This window comes from Palaemon carinicauda, chromosome 11 (assembly GCF_036898095.1).
Source record: "Palaemon carinicauda isolate YSFRI2023 chromosome 11, ASM3689809v2, whole genome shotgun sequence".
Taxonomy (NCBI): Eukaryota; Metazoa; Arthropoda; class Malacostraca; order Decapoda; family Palaemonidae; genus Palaemon; species Palaemon carinicauda.
Window position 1 is genome coordinate 2,629,875 of NC_090735.1, and position 6,032 is coordinate 2,635,906.

Below are 6,032 nucleotides of genomic sequence, written 5' to 3' on the forward strand. Positions count from 1 at the left end.
TAATAATAATGAATGATTCCTTACACACTGTAAACGGGAACAAACCAGTCGCATAATAGAGAGAGAGAGAGAGAGAGAGAGAGAGAGAGAGGTCTTTACATCGTGCAAAATAATGTAGTCATACTTGAAAATAATAAACATGAAGTTTGAGTAATTGATTTACAACTTGTGTGACGGAGCTGAACGAGGGTCGGCGGAAAATTTCATATATAATGTTTCCCCCCCTGTTCCATGCAACGTGGAGCTTTGCACTGAAGTGGAACAGGAGGAACAACAGCCCCCCCCCTCTAAAAAAGTGGAAAAGCATAATGTGAAACAGTAAACAGAAAGGCTAAAGGAGCTGTTAAAAGTTCATTATTTCAAGCACCTGCAAGTCTACGCGATTATGGCAGGAGGAGATATGAAAATAGGGAGGCGAAATTAGTAGCGAATATTGGAAAGCCAGAGACTTGTTGCTACGTTAATTACTATCTCTCTCTCTCTCTCTCTCTCTCTCTCTCTCTCTCTCTCTCTCTTCCATGTTAATCTATATCTCATCTATCTGTCTATATGTATTTCTATCTATTAACAGATCTCTCTCTCTCTCTCTCTCTCTCTCTCTCTCTCTCTCTTCTCTCTCTCTCTCTCTGTTTAGTTAGCTATCTGTTAATTTACCTCCCCCCCTCTCTCTCTCTCTCTCTCTCTGTTTAGTTAGCTATCTGTTAATTTACCTCCCCCCTCTCTCTCTCTCTTCTCTCTCTCTCTCTCTCCTCTCTCTCTCTCTCTCACTCTCTCTCTCTCTCTCTCTCTCTCTCTCTCTCTCTCTGTTTAGTTAGCTATCTGTTAATTTACCTCTCTCTCTCTCTCTCTCTCTCTCCTCTCTCCTCTCTCTCTCCTCTCTCTCTCTCTCTCTCTCTCTCTCTCTCTCTCTCTGTTTAGTTAGCTATCTGTTAATTTACCTCTCTCTCTCTCTCTCTCTCTCTCTGTTTAGTTAGCTATCTGTTAATTTACCTCTCTCTCTCTCTCTCTCTCTCTCTCTCTCTCCTCTCTCTCTCTCTCTCTCTCTCTCCATTTACATGAATTCTTCTCCATCCATCCACCCATCTACTATCTATCAATCCATCTTACTCGTCAGGCTTCGGTGAGGCTGATTTTGCTGCCGATGGAGTAGGCGAGGCATCGCGCCCACCCAAATCACTCTCCCGCCCATCCCTGGACAGGAGATCACGCCCATCCTAAGCCTCTCTCCTCGTAGATGCGGGCGTTGTCATAAACTAAAGGCGAGGTCGATTGGTCTGGCTCCAGGAGAGGAGATGGAGCCGGCTTGGGCGAGGGCGGCATGTGCCCCACGGCGTGTGGGCGTTGTAATCGTCGTGCGGGGTATGGGTACTTGTAATGGGCGTCGGTGTATGCGGGCGTGATGAGTGGGGGGAACCTGGGGAGGTTGGGGAAGCCACTTCTAGATTGCTAGTTACTGCGTCTCCATCCTCGCCAGCTTCGCTCTGGTTAAAGTGGAGGAAATCATAATTAATAATTTGATAAGTTGGAATATTTCAATTAAACATTGAGAAGCAGAAACATCTCTTAAATGGAATGTCAATCATTTATCAATTACGTAATAATAATAATAATAATAATAATAATAATAATAATAATAATAACAACCATAATAATAATAATGATAATAATAATAAAAAAAACATTAATGATAAAATAATAATAATAATAATAATAATAATAATAATAATAATAATAATAATAATAATAATTAGCGTTGCCTCTTTTTCTTCAATTATACTTTTTCTTGTACTTTAGGAGAATTTCCTAAAATATCTGCTTGTTAGAAATGACAATGCTAATGTTAAAAGATTAACTCTTAAAAAGAATGTTTTATTTTTTATTTTTATATACATAAAAGAAAACTAAAAAAAATTGCCGTCTTAAATGAACGAAACAAAGGTTTGCACGTATTAGAGAATTTGTTGGGATAAAAGTATTAATAGACACGTATTATATATGATTTAGGGAGTGTATTGTGTATTAATTACATTTTCAATTGATATATGTAAAATAAAGAATATATAGAATAATAATATACCTTTTTTCGATTGAACGTGGCATTCCCTTCCGTCACTGTTTAAAAGGCCACTCGTAAATGGCAGAGGCAAGGGACAGTGACATTGCCACTCGTAAATGGCAGAGGCAAGGGACAGTGACATTGCCACTCGTAAATGGCAGAGGCAAGGGGCAGTGACATTGCCACTCGTACATGGCAGAGGCAAGGGACAGTGGCATTGCCACTCGTACATGGCAGAGGCAAGGGACAGTGACATTGCCACTCGTAAATGGCAGAGGCAAGGGACAGTGACATTGCCACTCGTACATGGCAGAGGCAAGGGACAGTGACATTGCCACTCGTACATGGCAGAGGCAAGGGACAGTGACATTGCCACTCGTACATGGCAGAGGCAAGGGACAGTGACATTGCCACTCGTACATGGCAGAGGCAAGGGACAGTGACATTGCCACTCGTACATGGCAGAGGCAAGGGACAGTGACATTGCCACTCGTACATGGCAGAGGCAAGGGACAGTGACATTGCCACTCGTACATGGCAGAGGCAAGGGACAGTGACATTGCCACTCGTACATGGCAGAGGCAAGGGGACAGTGACATTGCCACTCGTACATGGCAGAGGCAAGGGACAGTGACATTGCCACTCGTAAATGGCAGAGGCAAGGGACAGTGACATTGCCACTCGTACATGGCAGAGGCAAGGGGCAGTGACATTGCCACTCGTAAATGGCAGAGGCAAGGGACAGTGACATTGCCACTCGTACATGGCAGAGGCAAGGGACAGTGACATTGCCACTCGTACATGGCAGAGGCAAGGGGCAGTGACATTGCCACTCGTACATGGCAGAGGCAAGGGACAGTGACATTGCCACTCGTACATGGCAGAGGCAAGGGACAGTGACATTGCCACTCGTACATGGCAGAGGCAAGGGACAGTGACATTGCCACTCGTACATGGCAGAGGCAAGGGACAGTGACATTGCCACTCGTACATGGCAGAGGCAAGGGACAGTGACATTGCCACTCGTACATGGCAGAGGCAAGGGACAGTGACATTGCCACTCGTAAATGGCAGAGGCAAGGGACAGTGACATTGCCACTCGTACATGGCAGAGGCAAGGGGCAGTGACATTGCCACTCGTAAATGGCAGAGGCAAGGGACAGTGACATTGCCACTCGTAAATGGCAGAGGCAAGGGACAGTGACATTGCCACTCGTACATGGCAGAGGCAAGGGACAGTGACATTGCCACTCGTACATGGCAGAGGCAAGGGACAGTGACATTGCCACTCGTACATGGCAGAGGCAAGGGACAGTGACATTGCCACTCGTACATGGCAGAGGCAAGGGACAGTGACATTGCCACTCGTACATGGCAGAGGCAAGGGACAGTGACATTGCCACTCGTACATGGCAGAGGCAAGGGACAGTGACATTGCCACTCGTACATGGCAGAGGCAAGGGACAGTGACATTGCCACTCGTACATGGCAGAGGCAAGGGACAGTGACATTGCCACTCGTACATGGCAGAGGCAAGGGGCAGTGACATTGCCACTCGTAAATGGCAGAGGCAAGGGACAGTGACATTGCCACTCGTAAATGGCAGAGGCAAGGGACAGTGACATTGCCACTCGTACATGGCAGAGGCAAGGGGCAGTGACATTGCCACTCGTACATGGCAGAGGCAAGGGACAGTGACATTGCCACTCGTACATGGCAGAGGCAAGGGGCAGTGACATTGCCACTCGTACATGGCAGAGGCAAGGGACAGTGACATTGCCACTCGTACATGGCAGAGGCAAGGGACAGTGACATTGCCACTCGTAAATGGCAGAGGCAAGGGGCAGTGACATTGCCACTCGTACATGGCAGAGGCAAGGGACAGTGGCATTGCCACTCGTACATGGCAGAGGCAAGGGACAGTGACATTGCCACTCGTAAATGGCAGAGGCAAGGGACAGTGACATTGCCACTCGTACATGGCAGAGGCAAGGGACAGTGACATTGCCACTCGTACATGGCAGAGGCAAGGGACAGTGACATTGCCACTCGTACATGGCAGAGGCAAGGGACAGTGACATTGCCACTCGTACATGGCAGAGGCAAGGGACAGTGACATTGCCACTCGTACATGGCAGAGGCAAGGGACAGTGACATTGCCACTCGTACATGGCAGAGGCAAGGGACAGTGACATTGCCACTCGTACATGGCAGAGGCAAGGGACAGTGACATTGCCACTCGTACATGGCAGAGGCAAGGGACAGTGACATTGCCACTCGTACATGGCAGAGGCAAGGGGCAGTGACATTGCCACTCGTAAATGGCAGAGGCAAGGGACAGTGACATTGCCACTCGTACATGGCAGAGGCAAGGGGCAGTGACATTGCCACTCGTAAATGGCAGAGGCAAGGGACAGTGACATTGCCACTCGTAAATGGCAGAGGCAAGGGACAGTGACATTGCCACTCGTACATGGCAGAGCCAAGGGACAGTGACATTGCCACTCATAAATGGCAGAGCCAAGGGACAGTGACATTGCCCTATCGAGCAGGACAATACCCTAGAGACTGACCATGAATACGTATGATCAGCGGCCAAACCCCCCTCTCCACTCAAGCTATGATCAAGTAGTGCAAGGCACTGGCAGCTGATGACTCAGCAGATAGACCTATAGGCTCCCCTAAACCTGCCATCCTTAGCTTACAAGCAGGGCCGTTTCTAGGCACAGGCGACACAGGCGGTCGCCTGGGGCGCCATTTGATTTGGAGGGCGCCAAATTGCCCTCCAAAATAATATATAAATAAATGAGAGAAGTATTATTTTTACGTGAATAATTCAAGTAAATAAATACAAGTGTAAACGCGAAAATAAATGAATAATGGAAGTGTTAATACTTGATGCAACGGTGTTTAATGTTTCGGAAAAATTGGCAACACTGGATAGGTAGATGTCAGTATCAAGGAGCTTTAATTTAAGAGTACTACTAAAAATAATTAATGAATGTCTTTTTATCAATTAGAATTAGTAGCATTTTTGCATTTTTCACACACTTATTGATGATTACCGATTAAGTGATTAAAGAAAGTTTTAAGATTGAGTCGGAATGAAAGAAAAGTGTCAAATGACAGTTATTAATATATAAAATTCGAAACCTCCCAATTGTTAGCTACAGAAACACTGGGTGTGCTGATGCCCAGTCATCTGCTAAAGAGATATGTGAGGAGAGGAATGTGGAAGCTGCTCTAAAGCAGAAAAGACTCAGAACTACTAAAAGGCAGTTTTCCTATGAGGCCCCTGATGAACCTATTACCGATGCCTTGGAAAAAAAATGGAATTTTCATTTTTCAATGTAGTTGTGGATATGGCCATTGAATCTCTGAGAGAGAGAACTGGAATGATGAGTGATGTTGCAAAGAAATTCAGTGTTCTCATAAACTTCTCTAACCTGACATCTAGTGAGCTAGAAAAGCAGGCAAAAGATTTGTGTAATACACTCACATCTGGGGATCATTCTAATTTAAATCATGATGAACTGATTAAAGAGATGCAGTCATTTCCAAAACAATGGCCAAAACAAAATATGACAACATTAGACCTTGTTTTTCTGAGGAGAAAGGCCAGAAAATGATCTATCCAAACATGTGGGTGGCATTAAGAATTGCTGTTACTACACCTGTGACTGTGGCATCTGCAGAGAGAAGCTTCTCTAAACTTAAGCTCATTAAAACATATTTAAGGTCTACTATGTCACAGGAGCGCCTAAATGGGCTGGCAATAATTAGTATTAATAGAGAAATATCGAAACAGATTTCGTATGATGACACTATAGATGATTTTGCTGCAAGAAAGTCAAGAAGAGTCAGGTTTTAAATATGAAAAATCAGTGAAGAAAACTTGTATATAATAGTTTTAGCATAGCCCTCAACATATATGTATTAAGTTCTATGGTTTTAGATTGGCAAGATTACCTTTTTT

General features: G+C 45.0%; 1 pseudogene; it reads right to left on the bottom strand.

Annotated features, from left to right (window-relative positions):
• The window catches only part of LOC137649876 (aristaless-related homeobox protein-like), a 164,358-nt pseudogene that overhangs the window by 26,164 nt on the left and 132,162 nt on the right, over nt 1-6,032 (bottom strand).